The sequence below is a fragment of the Cuculus canorus genome, chromosome 7, assembly GCF_017976375.1.
Source record: "Cuculus canorus isolate bCucCan1 chromosome 7, bCucCan1.pri, whole genome shotgun sequence".
Classification (NCBI taxonomy): domain Eukaryota; kingdom Metazoa; phylum Chordata; class Aves; order Cuculiformes; family Cuculidae; genus Cuculus; species Cuculus canorus.
The window spans coordinates 9,990,816-10,006,524 of NC_071407.1; the positions used below are offsets into that span (position 1 = coordinate 9,990,816).

At 38.9% G+C, this 15,709-nt stretch overlaps 1 protein-coding gene across 1 annotated transcript in view; it reads left to right on the top strand.

Annotated features, from left to right (window-relative positions):
* ANK3 (ankyrin 3) overlaps nt 1–15,709 on the top strand; it is a 368,949-nt gene that overhangs the window by 58,405 nt on the left and 294,835 nt on the right. The gene's annotated exons all lie outside the window — the stretch shown is intronic.

A 15,709-nucleotide genomic window follows, 5' to 3' on the forward strand; every position in this document is an offset into this window, starting at 1 on the left:
GTTAGAGGTTATATTACCTCAGACAGTAAAATAATAGAATCATTGAATGGTTTGCTTTGTAAGGGACCTTAAAGATCATCCAGTTCCAACCCCCCTGCCATGGGCAGGGACACCCCCCACTGGCTCAGGCTGCCCAAGGCCCCATCCAACCTGGTCTTGAAAACCTCCAGGGATGGGGCAGCCACAGCTTCCCTGGGCGACCTGTGCCAGTGCCTCACCACCCTCATTGTGAAGAAATTCCTCCTTATGCCTGGTCTAAACCTGCCCCTTTCCAGTTTATACCCATTGCCCCTGGTCCTATTGCTACAAGCCTTTGTAAACAGTTACTCCCCAGCTTTCTGGTAGCCCCTTTAGGTACTGGAAGGTCGCTATAAGGTCTCCTGGGAGCCTTCTCTTCTCCAGGCTGGACAACTCCAACTTCCTTATGTCTATTCTAAATCTTCCCCTCTCCAATTTATAGCCACTGTCACTACATGCCTTTGGTCTCATTGCAGGTAAATAGGATTTTCTAGAGCTTGGATACAAGGTATGATCGTTTGCATAACTGTTTTCAAGCACAGTTGGAAGTGAATTAACTTTGTACTAGCTAACAAATTTTGGACAATTTTTCTGGTATGACTTTTTTTTCCTTACCTAATTGTTGTTTTTATAACTCCTTGTTAATGAACTGGAATTGTTAAAAGCTGGTTGCTAAGGGATGTTTCAAGGCAAGTTGATTTCACTCCTTAAGGGAGTAAGGGAAGAAATCTAATCTCTTCATGCTCCCTCAGAGTAACTTTGCAGCCACTGTGGGCTTCACTCCCAGACTCCCTTCAGTTCCATCCTCAAGGGATATATTCGTCCTCGTGGCTCCTAAATTCACTTAGCTAACATATGTTAAAGTAATTGTGATGATGAGACAGCTTGGTTTTGATTCACTTTAGCATCTCATGTTCAGCCCTGGTCTTTAATGTGAAAATTCATTTTAACTTGTTAACTTGACTTAAGACCTGGGTTGCCTTGCCTATGCTTCTATTTTATTCTCGGTTAACCTTTCCAAGATCAGAATAAATCTTTTTAAAATGTGGATATTTGTCCTCGTGAAGGAGTTATAATAACTTCTTTCCTGATAGTGCAGGAGAGTTTTCAGTGCTCTTTATTGAGGGTTTCATCAGAAGGCCCTTCTTTCTTATGGTTTTATTTGACTTCTGCTTCCACACAAAAATATTGTTTGGAGTCTGAACTGGTGATACACCTCCATTTAAAGGCAGGAAGGGGAGGTCAAATGGGGCAGTGCTAGCCCATAGAGCCAAAAAAGTCATCAGGTTGCTAGTTGAGTCTATAGTGAACCATACCAGTAACCAGATGTGGTTCCTGAGTGGTAACCACACTGTACTCTCATAATCTTAGCCCGACGATAAGTGGGTTTTGGCTTGTTTTTTTGTTGGTATCAGATAATGGACCTCAACACACATACACCTTTGCAAATAAGAGCAGATGAGTCAGTAGGCTGTATTAGAAGCCTAGTATAAGTTAATGAAGTCAGTAGCAGTAGTATTTGAAGTAATTTTTTAAACTGACATTTTGCTCTAATTATTGAATTTGAAAAGGAGTCAAGATTTACCTTAAAACTATTTTTTTCTTTGCTTTTAATGTGTTGACAAAATGCTTCCTTGCGTATTTGAAAGGAAAGTTTACATTGCACACAAAAAGGGTATGACTTCTAATTGGTTTTAATTTTGTGGGAGAAAGAGGATTGGAGTTGGTTTGCCTTCTATCCTCTCGGCACAAATTCCATTTCTCTCTAGGTAATACTTTATTTAACCTTAAATTTTGGCTAATCTTGGCATAGAATATTGCTTGAGGCGCAAGAGGAAGTGCTACGCGGTCCATCTGCAAACACTGAATGCTACAAGCTTTTGTTAAATTAAACTTGTGGATTCCTAAACATATAAAGAGCAAGCTGGCTGTTAGCCTGTCTTGCTTTCCCCACGCTTTTACTCCTTTGGTTAGACTTCGAAGTTCTTCGGCTGTTTGTATTTTGATGTTGTTTTGGGTAAAGCAAGTCAGTATCATAGCTGTTCTTTTTAAAACCCGTTGCACACAGTTACAAAACGGGTTACCAATAACAAGTTGCGTACTCCTTGCTTCTTGCATGCAAGTCACTCTATTTATAAATAGAACTGTACTGATAGACAGAACTTGGCCTCTCCTCTTGTCCTCTTATGCGAGTTATTTTGATTTAAAAATAGAACTGTCCTAGAACTGATATGTATCAACGAGGCTGTGAAAGTTCACTTCTAGACACTACTGTAATTAGCAGTAAGTTACAGGGAGCAGTTTTTCTGTTCTCATCAATAATCTAAAGATTTTAAAGTATAGTAGTATTAATTTCAGTTTTTCCAGGAGCTACGGAATTGCTAAGTGTCACACTTCTGCATGTTGTTTCATTGCTGTACCTTATCAAAACATGCCCAAAATATACATATGTACTTCCACTAGAAATACCTGTTGAGCATTATAAAAAGGAAAATGCTTCTGTGAGCAAGGACTATTTAGACAGTAGATTGTAACTGTAATTTGTAATTTATCGAACTGTTCCCTTGATCCATAGCATTGTTGCAGTATGTTTAAGCATAGATTCTTTCTGAATGCCAGCACTTCCTTAGAATATTTTAGGGTAATTCTGCATTGGTATTACTTTGTCTTAATTTTGTTTGCTTTTTAAACTTGGAGCTCACTTCTGGAAGTTTAAATCTTCCTTGAATTCTATCTTTTTTTTTAATTTTTTTGAAATCTTCCTGGAATTCTATTGTTTTTTTTAAAAATTATTGGTTTTTTTCTTAATTCAGATTTTGTGCGTGTGACAGCACTTCATATGCATAAGAAACTTTTCTTGACTGTTTGAAAAATCTTTTTCTTTTCAAGCAGTCTTGTTTGACTTTTCTCCTTGCACTTCAGTTACCTTGGGTGTTTAAGTACAGAGTTACACTGAGTATGCTAAAAGCCTGGGGCTGGAAGAAGGTTAATTTGAGTAATTTCTTTAGTGTAATTTGGACATGGACTGATGTCAGCAGTCACTTGATAGTAGTTTTACTATCAAAGATGATTTTTATGGGCTCTGCAAAGGAATAAAGTTGAAAGGCATGATTTGAAGAATTTTTTTTTCCTAAAAGCCTTTCCTTAGAAATCTCTTGTGTATTTCTGTTAAGTCCTTTCATATCAACTTAGCTTCTCCTTATGTCATAGCGGCTTTATTTGGAGTAAAAGAACCCGGAAAATTTCTTCAAGAAAGGAGGAATTGAGAAAAACCTCATAAAAGGGTCTAAATGTTGACATATGAATGATTGTTTCAAATGGCAGAAGATAGATTCATTACATTTCTTTTCAGCAGGGTTGCTATGGTTAGCTGAGCAATATGGGGAGAGAGGAATGTGAGATCTTTTCCTGCTTCTCAGAGCATCTTGTGACTATAAAATTCTTCTATTGCATATCTGGATTTTTCCCTCATGTTCTAAATATACCAGTGCTTGGGAGATTACTCATTTTTGTGAAAATGAGAGAGAAAACAGGAAAAATTAAAGGGGTTCTGAAATAATTATCCCTTGAAGGTATTGATGCTCCAGAAACAATTACCTGCTCTGTGATCTAGGAATAGGACATGAGTCCTGAAACCTAATAAAACATTTCCATCCCATGTGTTGGACTCAGAGGTGCACAGTTAAATAACCAAAGTTCAGTGGGAACCTGTGATGTTCCTCTGTCTGTGTACCTGATCTCAGTGAATGATTTTAAAGTGTCAGCTTCTTGACAGCTAAGAGGTTGCTCTAAAGAGGATTTTTTTTTTTATTTTGTTTCTGAAGAAGTATGACTGTTTTTTATGACCTTTTCATTTAAAAAGTAATGCAAAATGGCTATTTGCCTTCAATTAGCTAAACGTGCCACAAATTAGAAGCTTTCTCTAGCCAGCCAGCTTAATGTATCAAAGCCTTAACTTGTTTTCAGAACGCACTCTTGAATTGTACTTGAACTTTACCTGTTTGGGCTTATTTTCAAAATTCTTGTTGTCCAGGGGATGCATGTATAGTAAAAAATAGTCTTGAGGAAAGGGGATTTGCTTTGCAAGTGCATTAGGATAGGATGATATTTAGGGTGTTTAAGCATTGTTTTACCCACTGTTAACCAGCAGAGAGCACTTCAGTTTATAACATAACAGCTATTGAAAATGTGAAATTGGGAAAGGCTGCGTTTTCTTTTCTTTCCCTGAGACGGCCATTAAAATAATCTGCCTGTGAAAATTAAATTCCTGGGTTTGTGGTTTATCAACAATGGTAAAGTTTTGAGTTTTGTAAAAAAATGCTGCTTTATAAGTATAGATTTTATTCTATGCCAATGACTTAAGGGAAGATTTGATGTGAATTTCAGCAGTAGCGTCTTGATAGTGTTAATTTAAACCCTGTACCTTATGAAGCACCATTCCTCAAAATATCAACTTTATGAGGCTGATATGGAGAATTATCTCCCTAGTTTGGAGCCACAGGTTAACATGGTGCTGGTTTGTTTCCAGTGGATGAAGACAGTAAACACAAGGACTTGTTGCCAACACATAGAAAACAGCTTCCATGTGATGGTGCTGTTGTGGTTGTTCACTGAAATTCATTTGTAGAGAATGATGAAAGGAGAAAGATTTGAGGCAAGGAGGATTATGAATCAGTGCTTTAAATCTTTTTCTTTTCTTAGTCTTCGATATGCATGTTGGTTGTCATGAGTGGAATTCTACTGAAATGAGAGTGATGATGAGAAAATGTGAAAAGAGGGGAGGCAGATCATCCTGTGTTGACCTGCCCCCACCTTCCCCCCCCCGCAGGCCCCATATATTAATTGAAAGTTGCCTGTAAAAAAAACCCCAAACATCACCACCACTTATCCCTGCCCTCTCCCACCCCCCCCAAAAAAAGAAAACACCCCAAAATTGAAATGACACCCCCTGTCATTGTCACTTGGCACCTCTGATGTGATTGGAGTCCTCAGAAATGGGTTAATTAATATTGGTAACTCAAGTTTGCTGTATGAGTGCAGTGGATGGGCTATTGTGTGATGTCTGATACCTGTGCTACCCACCCACCCCCAGCTAGCTTGGTGGGAGGGGAAAGATCCTAAAGGGACCTGTCAGTATAGGAATCTGTGGATGTACCTAAAGAGAGGTGCTGTAGTCTTAAATGTGGTAATGACGTAATTTAGACACGTCGTCAACGACTGCTGTCACGGCTGTTGGTAACGTATGGGTTGTGTGTGACACATCTTAATGGGCACAGAAGGGAGACAATTATTGCAATGAAGTCTCTGACCTCTCCTAATTTTTTATTTTCCATGAGACTTGTAGGGAAGCAGCCAAAGCATTCTGTGGAGTAGGTCAAAGCATGTGGAAACATGATCTGTAACCTGCCAGTCACGCACACACATGAGGCATGTAGCACTTGTGTGAAAGAGAGCTGCATTAATCGAGAGACCGTACAAATCCTGTCATAGGAACAGACATACAAGGGAGGAGCAATCTCTCACAGGCAGGGATAGTTGTAAATGCGTGTTTTGCTGAAATATAGTTGCTGCTTTTATGAGATGAATAATTAATATTATAAACCTTAGAGTTCGGAGTGGCAATTTGCATGTCCTTTGGATGGGGATATGGAGCTGTTGGAAACATAAACATCTCATCTAGCAATTTCTTCAGCAGCGTGTTGTGCCTTTTATTGTTTGAATCTGCCTGGGAGTGGCTTTAAGATCCAGTAACCTGATCTTTTATCACTCTTGGAGGCTTCCTTTTCTGGTCTGCCCTGATGCATTCAACACATGTCGGTATTGTACGGGACTGGCAATCAGAGCAATTCAGACTCACTTTCTTCGTCTGCAAGAAACGGCAAATCATCCACTGGTGAATGCTTCTCAGACTTGTCAGCTGTCTGCAGCTAATTTCTGTGTGGCTCATCAACCCCATTTAAGAGACTGGAAGCGCTGTGGATGACCAAGCTAGAAATCATTGACAAGATCTGGTCTCAAGAGTAAAGACTAGTTAAGAACGAGAGAGGAAAACTGTTTCTCTTTTCTTTAGAGGAATCAGAATGATGTGAGAACACCCAGTTTCTCACTGGGGAAAACAGAACAAGGCTATGAGCAATTCAAGGCTGTGCAGGAGGAGCAGCGACTGCCTTTAAACAGCAGTTATTCTGTTACTTATCTGAGAAACGTCAGCAGATGGACTTCGGTTTCAGTGCTGTGAATATTTGCAGTGGCTTTGCATGTTGGAATACAAGCAGTGATCTCTTTTATTCCCCTTCCCCTATATGTTTACCTGCTGAAAAATGAGTGAGGAAGCAAAGGAGAAAAATGCTAAACCAGCTCACAGGAAAAAGAAAGGAAAAAAGGTAACTCCCTGTATAGACAGTCTGTTGTAATGCCTTTTTTTAGTCATTTTGTATTCTAGCAGTTTGCTTCTGGGTGTGGACTGGCTTTGGTTTGATAATTTGTGTAGAATAAGGATGATGGTAGAATCGGGATGGTTGTGTTTATGCTAGATGGTGATGGGTGTGTTCTTTGCTTCAATCAGTAAAACCATCGCAACTCAGTTGTTTTGCATAATTTAAATATTCTAGTGTTTAAATATATGTTAGTTATAGAATTTCAGTGTGGTTGTAGTTTTCCTAGTGTATTCGAAACATAGGATTAACAAATAAACAGGTATCTAAATGACGCCTTTTTTCAAAGGAGAGACTGATAATCAACATGTGCTCTTGTAAATGAATATTATGGACATTGCGAAGAAAAGCAAGTTTTAAAATAAGATTTTATTTATAAAAACCTATATATTTTACTATATGCTACTTTGATCAGTTCTATATATTTTGGGGGCTTGGAAATACTGTGGTTAAATGCTGGAATAAAATTCTAGATTCAGAGGAACTAATTTACGTTATGGTGAAAATGTTTTATTGAGATTGTACTTAATAATCAAATTCATCTTTCTACCTTCTGTGTTGCAGATTTTTGCTTTCCTGATATCAATGTAATTTCCCCCTCCCTTTTTGAAATGGATGATTTTCATGTGTTTACACTCAAGACCCAGATTGTTAAATCTAGGAAGTTGACTTCTTCAGGTTTTTCTAACTTGTGTTTTAAATATTAACGCAGTATATTAATTAATAATGTGGATTTCCTCGAGTACTGTAGAAAAAGACATCCAAAATGTCTTGTTTTTGTTGGGGAGAATATATTCAGACTCCCATCCCTTATTTTCTGAATGTATTTTTGACTTCCTACCATATGAAAGTGTATGACAGCCTCATCGTTTCCTTGGTGAAGGATTCAGTAAAGACTGTTGAAAAAGGAAATTAAACCAGATTGGTCTCTCTATTCTCCCAGAATTGCAAAGAGCAGATTTGGAAGGAAGCAGGGAAAAATAATAATTGAAATAAATTTTAATGGTAAATTTAGGGTATCTTCCTAACATAAAAATGCTTCTATCGGGCATGATAGATTGCCTCAGGTCTAGAAGATGTATCTACAACTCAGTTCTGGGGTTTTAAATATTGACTGTGTTAATACTTTTATTACCTTATACAAATAATTTTTATGGCATTCTACAATCTAGATGTAGTGTAGCACACACACAAGGTTCTGTTGCTTAAGCACATATAAATCCATGTCTTCTAGAGGACCAAACCAGTAGCCAACAAGACAGAGAAGCCCAGATGATTTAGGATTAAGCACAGTTTGGAGTCTCACCTGTTATTCCAGTAATGGCTGGTGATAGCCTACCTGTACCTTTACCTTGTAAGGCTGATATTCTCTGTCGGCAGGAGGCTACAGCTGCCCAGTCCAAATCCACCCTTTATTGACTGGCATGGTGTTGTCATTGATTTGGGGGCAGATGGATGGGGGAACCTGTCCGACATGTTTACATTTGTGAGCTGGTGCTGTGAGCATTGAAGGCCAATGGTACAACGCTCAGCCGATGCCTTGCAAGGTAATGGTGAAACCTACCCTTATGTGCCTCGAGCCTTCACTACACAAGCTGTAGCTAACACCAGGGTGAGACTGCAAACCATTACATTTCAACGTGGAGTGGCTAGAGCTATTTAAACCTGCAGAGAGTGTTGTTTCAACCATCTGCTTGATTTTTCTTCACGCTCTTGGAATAGCTGAGACTGTTGCTGGGCTATGGTGCATCAGGCTGAGGTGCGTCCCTCGTGACTACTGCATATCAAGGCTGCTTATGTGTCAAACACAGACTTGGGCCAGAATGTGCCCAATGGAAAGGGAACTACTGTTTTTTCAAGTAAGAAGCAACCATTTCTTCTTATCCTAGTTGAACTTTTCCCTGCTTTTCACAGTTCACTGGGGGAAATCAATCTCTGAATTGCTGATCAAGAACAACTGAGTTAACTTGGGAATGCTCTCCAATAAGAGTTTGATAAACAAATAGTGCTTGGGTGTAAACTCATGAGCCAGGTGAAAGCTTAACTGGGTCTGGGATTCCAGTGAGTTATACCACCTGTCCCTGCTGAAAGTAGGTGTCTTGAAATGGGTATTTCCGTGGCCGCCTTCCTGTTCTCTTTAGATAGTTCCTTTCTTGGCAGTTGTGCTTTCTCCATATTTAGCCTTTCCTTCGCCTTCGTTCTCATTTATCTTTGGAGCTGAGTGGTGGCAAGTCTTCCTTCTGCTCTTTGACTACTGATGTGCTCATTCATATTCCATTCCCTCTTTATCAACTCTTTGTTATAGTGCTCTTAAACAATATCTGAAATAAACATACAGAAAGAATGGGAGGGCAGCATTGGAAAAGTCACGCAGTTTGCTATAGGGAAATCATGATCAGTAGCGTGTGATCTGAATTTCCAGAGTTCTATGATTAGGGCGTGCCACAAAAATAACCCCTAACCTGGGATTATACACAAACAGTGTCTCCTTTAGAGCACAAAGTCATGTAATAACTGTGCATTTAGAACAGACTGGCCAAAGCAGAATATTTTACACAAGTATGCTGAAAATTTCAGTTTAGATGGAGAGGATGGAGATAAGAAACAAATTAGGAGGTGTTGCTGACATTTATTTTGAAGGATGAGCAATTTAGATGAAAGCAGAATACTGTGTTTAGCGACGATGTTAAGTGGGGATACAGCTTTCAAAGGATGATGAAGGTACCACATCAATATTTATTGCTGAGGCTATGCTGAACAGGATTAGCTCTGATGGAATAGGGAGCCTAATTAGTTTCTCAGTTCCATCCTTCAGGGTTTCTCTCTACCAGCAGCCTGTGTCTCTTGCATTTGAGCTTCAGTCATCCTGCATTTTCCAGCCACGCTTTTACAGAGTCAGTGTTTTGAAACTGTCAAGTTGAATCCCTAGGCATTATGGAATGGCTTTATCTTGTATGTTTGTGTCATCACTTTTCAGTAAATTTTGGAATCTCAATTATAGAAGAGCATTGAACTCTGCTGTCAATGGAGATGTAAGATGTGTTTTGATTTTTAACAAAAGAGAAGTATTCTTTCCTCTTCTGATTCAAACTACCGGAATGAAATTAGCCATGAAAATACTTGTGGTTCTCTGAAGCTTTAAAAGATAGCCAGGAGTGCATGAACAAGAAATAAATTAGACCGGCTTAAAACTTGTGTAGTAAAAGATACTTTTCACTTTAATTTTAAAGTTTGTTGCTGGGCACCAATCACTTCTGAGTAGTGGAAAATTTCACATTAAACTCCCATGCCAGAAGCTTTGCTGGAAATATGTATTTTTTGGTTTTGTTTTGTTTGAATTTTTTATTCCTCTTTCCCCCTGCCACCTCCAGAATCTTCAGACAACCTGCAAAATTAATGTTGCGACTTTCAGTATATGTGTAGTAATCAGTAATGGAAACTCCTAACATAAATATGTAAAGAGAGTTTATTCTTAAATGTACACAAGAGAGAGTTCATGCTAAACTCTTAATATGATTCTAGAGTAATCCGTTTATTAATCCATCTCGCTGCCTTATTTGGTTGATCACCCTAATATGATTTCAACACTGTTCCATTGCTTTGTGTAAAAAATGAATATGCAATGCAGAGAGGAATGAGCTGCTTGTGCAGCAGGTTGAAAGTTAGTGGTTGGGGTCAGAACGTCTAGGGTGGCCAACATTATGATTTAGACGAATAAGAGGTTTAACTCTCTTCTTGAGCCAGTAGCCTGGGCTCGGTACACTGGAAACAGACTTCGCAATTTCTGCCAGCAAGTGTTTTCTCTGTCTTAACTTCAAGGTTTGACTCAGCAGCATTAGTAGCTGTCTCCAGAGAGGTCTCTTCCATTATCGGACGTAGTTGAAAATCTGGTCAGCAGTGTGTCTTTATGCATGAGAAACGTCAAGGGGCATTTGTGTTGGGGTAGATGCTGAGGTCAAAGGTTCTTTAAGGTGTGATGAGCATTCCCTGCTGTTGTAAAAATGCAATATCAATAGTGGTTTGAGAGAAGAGTTGTCACTGCCTCTGATGGAGCCAGATCAGGTCCGTTACAGGCAAAGCCTGCCTCTACTGGAATAACATAGCTGATTTCAGCGGCGGCAGTTGCTGAAATAGTTGCAGGCCTGAGGTCTTGGCATTTCATCTTCGTATGGTCAAGCAATTCATTAGTTTTTTGTATGGTTATAGTGGGACTTCTGGTGATCATAACTCAGCACCTATGAAGACCAACTTTTGTTGTGACAAAATGAGAAATGGTGTTTTATTTCCAAAATTCATGGTGATGTCACATGTCTTTCAAAGCTGTCTTTTACAGCCAGATTTACTGATTTGGTTGCTTTAATAAACCTTGTTTATCTGTGTTCAGTTCTCATACGCATTATGGTTGTTGGGGGAAAATATTCACTGCTGTTCACTCCCAGTGGATAAGTACTCATTGCTAATGATAAAGAAAATGTTCATGGTAGTCTTTTCTAAATTTTTGTAGCTTTTAATTTATTCATAAAATTAACTTATTACTTGGAGTGTAAATTGATTTCTAAATCTGCTTTGTTCCTGGCAAGCTGAGAAACTAAAATCAGCTTAGGTTTGTGAAATAAACCACAAAAAGACTCTACAAGAAGACTGTCTCTTTTCTTGCTGTGGTAAATAAGCTTTACACTACGTTGTTAAGTTCAAGTTTCTGCAGAGAAGAAATAGTTCTTATAGATGTAGATTTGACTGTGTGGTGGTGGTCTTAAACCTTAATAAATCAATGCGTTCTGTATTGAAAATCTGATTCAGTGGCATGACAAACAGATTTGGGTTTGCCTTGCTCAACAATTTCTAGTTGTTCAACTTTAACATCTGTTTTATTGATGTGATAGATTCTTAACCTCACATTTTCAGCATTACTTTAAAATAAATACAAAGCACAGAAAACCTCTGGAACTTCTGGAAAATAGTGCTCATTTGCATGTCCAAATAGTAAAAGCCCAAGAATGGTAGAATAAAAAACTTTTCAGTCATTATGACTGTTCTTAGTTTATTTATTCTGTTTTCTAAAATTTCAGGCTTTCTAATTATGTTCCCCGGAATCAAAGGCATTTAAGTTTACTTGTCATCTACAATTTGCTGAATTTCCCAGAAAATTAAAATGCTTTGATTCTTGTCACCTTGACTGGAATCAATTTGGTATATAGTAATATTGGTTTCCTTATATCAGACTAGAACAAAATAAAGCATATGTAGTGGCAAGTTAAACATCTTATTGTTTTGAAATAAGCCATTTTCAATGTTTGTTTTCCCTGGAAAAACTACTCTAATTGACATTACTTGCCTTGAGCAGTATTATTCAACAGCTCCTAGCCCCTAGGTGTATAGGGTTAAAAAATTATAATTAGATGTTATTGTCATAGTCTATATTAAATGAAACAGCAAGTTGTGTTAAATTACTGAATATTTAATATAATTCACTCTGTAGATAAGTGACAGAACTTGTAACTTGAGTGACAATCCTTCCATTTACTGCTAAATTACCACTTTTGCTGAATAAAACGATTTTTTTTTTTTTTTAACAGAGGGATCCTGCAGTTTGTGAGAGAACATGAAGCTTGAGGGACATTCTCAGATCGTGTGTCATAAGTTCATTCTACTGTTTTCTGTTTTGAGCTTTTTCTAGAAAATGCAGATTTGATTTGTACTTCCGAAGGATGGTCTAGGAAGTAGAAGTATGATTGTGGATAAGTGCTTTGACTGATTTCCCATCTTTGTACACCAAATTTTTCTTCCCTTCTTGTGGGAAATTTCCTCTTGCTTCAATAAGCCATGTTCAAAGCTTCTACGGAACCAGGCATTTCCCAGTCTTGCCTTCTTTTGCAGGCCTGTTTTATTTTTTCTATATCTTTTTCAGCATTCCCCCACTGGGTTTCTGAGCTGTTCTATCCTTTGAACGACTTTGGCTGCCACTGTGTGTCCTCCATCAGAAAGTTAGTGGCCTTGAGTCTGTTTTTGGGTTGAATCTTATGTCCTCTCAAGACTTTCTTCATGTTGAATGGGACACTTCATAGTGGGCTTCCATCTTTAGAACAGAGTTGGTACATTTTTGCTCATATTATCGCCCAAAGGACTGAGGCCCCCCCTGGAGCCTGGTTTCTTGGCATCCTCTCCTGGGTACACAGTAGCAGAGCGTGAGTGCAGTGGGCAGTGTTCCAGCATGGCTTGCATGTGGGTTGTTGCTGGTGCCTGGCGCCTCAGCTGGAGAACTTCCAGTGCCTCCCACTTCATAAGCTGGGCACTTACAGGCCAAGTCGGGTTGTCTCCTTTGTATTAAATTGTTATATATGAAATTAGGTTACTGTTAGATTGGATTACAGAAAGTGGGTTTGAGCTATGAGAGACACAGTGGATCAGCTTCAGTTACATACTGCACGTTTGCAGTCACCAGTGGGACAGGAGATGACGTAAAAGTTCTGTAATAAAGTCTTTATATTAAACCACTGCATAAACTTCAGCTTGCTCCAGCTTCAACTTATTCTGAATCACATGGATATCTTTTTCAGGTTCCTTAGAACCCAAAGAGTCTCTGTTTGGCATATGGGTTTTCCTTTTTCCAAACTCAGTGACTGTCTCAGTTATAGAATTCAGTAGGTCTTGGTGAAAGCACCTAGGTAGATCTGATAGGTGTTGAAATACTTCTCCTATTTATGCCATGGTTATGTATTAAAGTAAAAATACTCCTATCAATCTACCAATTACAGATTGACAAAACTAAATGCACGTGGGCATCCCACTTTGACTTCCAAACAAGAACCTGTGCGCCTGCAGAACCTTTTCTGAGCACGAGCTTATTCCTCAGTCCTTTCATCTTGCTTCCACTTCGCAGATGTGGTGGTAGAACCTGCAGCTTTCCTTCACCTCTGGCTGACTCAAGGCAGGAGTAGGAGGTGGTGATGCAGAGTTTCAGAATGCTAGCACTCTGCTAGGAGGGAACTAGCTCTGTCACTTTCTTGTTGAAAGTACCAAGGTATCTTAGCAGGAAAGAGGGATGAGTACCAAAGAAAGCAATTTAGGGTTTTAAGTTGAAAAAATAGCTTTTTTTCTTTGTAGCCCATTATTCATAGCAAACACCATGACTAGATGTTTGATCATTCACTTGCCAAACAGGTTCAATTTCAGCTTTTAAACCTTAATGATTTATAAAAACATTTTATTAAATTGTTAAGTGTTGGGTCCTTATTTCAAATTATGAAGCTTTTGGTATCTGATCAAACCAATAATATAATTAATTCTTCTTGGTCACTCTTCTAAAAATTTGAGATTTCAAATTTGGAGTGTGAGCAATAGTTATGGAAGTAATAGTAACCTTCATGGTATTTTCCAGGGGTTTTTTTGCAGCTTGCTAATGTTGCATTCCACTGACTGCCAGGTGCTGGGTCAGTCAACTGGAAGTATTTGCTGGATAAACTGAAACAGGAATGAACTTTGCTATCCTTTCATTTCCAAAACAGCACAGGGCAAACCCTGCCTTTCCCCCTTTGAATTGAAGAAGAGGAATGAACTGGCTTGATGAGGAAAAACTACAGATGTGATATTTTCTGTAGCTTTACTTTGATCTGTAATACACACCATATCTTATTATGTCTAAATTAAACACATAGCTAAATGTATTTAATACGCGTAATTTATGGTGTTGCCTTCACAGACTTGTTTCAGGTTTGTGCTCACAAGAGACTTTGGTTGCCAAGAATTCTCTGTAGTGCATTAGTGATTTGTGAATGTAAACAAAGATTGATTTGTCTAAATACATTTTTTTAAGGAGTCATTATATTGCAAAAGGAAATAAATATATAGCAATGTGGATTTTCATGTTGTACACCAATAAGTCTGTTTCACAGTTTAGAACTGCTCTTTAGGAATAATAATAATAATAATAATAATAATAATAATAATAATAATAATAATGTCTTGGGGTGGTAATGGTTATATAAGGCTTGTGTGTCACTGTGCGTGGCCTTTTTCATAGAATCATTAAGGTTGGAAAAGACCTCTAAGAGCATCAGGTCTAATGATCAGTCCACTACCACCGTGCCTGCTAAACCATGTCCCAAAGTGCCACATTACACATTTTTTGAACACCTCCAGGGATGGTGACTCCACCACTTCCCTGGGCATCCTGTTCCAGTGCTTCACCACTCTTTCAGTAAAGAAATTTTTCCTAATATCCAACCTAAACCTCCCTTTACATAACTTGAGGGCATTTCCTCTTGTCTTACTGCTTGTTCCTTGAGAGAAGAGAGCAACACCTGCCTCGCTACAACCTTCTTTCAGGTAGTTGTAAAGAATGATATGGTCTCCCATCAATTTCCTTTTCTCTGGAAAAGGAAGTTCTCCTTAGCCATCCTTTTGCTGATAATGTATTTATAAAAACAATTTAGAAGAAAAAAAGAACCTGGGAGTGTTGGTTGACAGCTGGCTGACCATGGGCCAGCAGGATGCCCAGGCTGCCAAGAAGGCAAATAGATCCTGGCTTGTATCAGAAATAGCATGGCCAGGAGGACTAGGGCAGTGATTGCCCCCTGTATGCAGTGCTAGTGAGGGTGCACCTCGAATCCTGGGTTCAGTTTTGGGGCCCTCACTACAAGAAAGACATTGAGGGGCTGGAGTACGTCCAAAGAAGAGCAACAAAGCTGGTGAAGGGTCTGGAGCAGAAGTGTTATGAGGAGCAGCTGAGTGAACTGGGGTTTTTCAGTCTGGAGAAGAAGAGGCTGGGGGAGATGCTATTGCTCTCTACAGCTACCTGAAAAGAGGCTGTAGTGAGGTGGGTATCGATCTGTTCTCCACAATAACAGGTGATAGGATGAGAGGAAACGGCCTCAGGTTGTGCCAGGGGAGGGTTAGGCTTGATATTAGGAAAAATTTCTTCACCAAAATTATTGTTAAGCATTGGAACAGGCTGCCCAGGAGGTGGTTGACTCACTATCCCTGGAGGTATTTAAAAGATGTGTAGATGTAGTGCTTGGGGATGTGGTTTAGTAGTGGCTCGGCAGTGTTAGGTTAAGGCTTTGTCTCAATGATCTTAAAGGTCTTTTCCAACCTAAACAGTTTTGATTCTATGATGTAAGCTCGTCAATGTCAAAATGAACAGATCTCTGCAAGCTACGTTCTTCCTCTTCTCTTTCTGGATATGTCATTCATAGAATAATCTCTAGTAAACAATTCTATTGATTTTGGGTTTTTTTCTAAATTAAATAATATGAAAA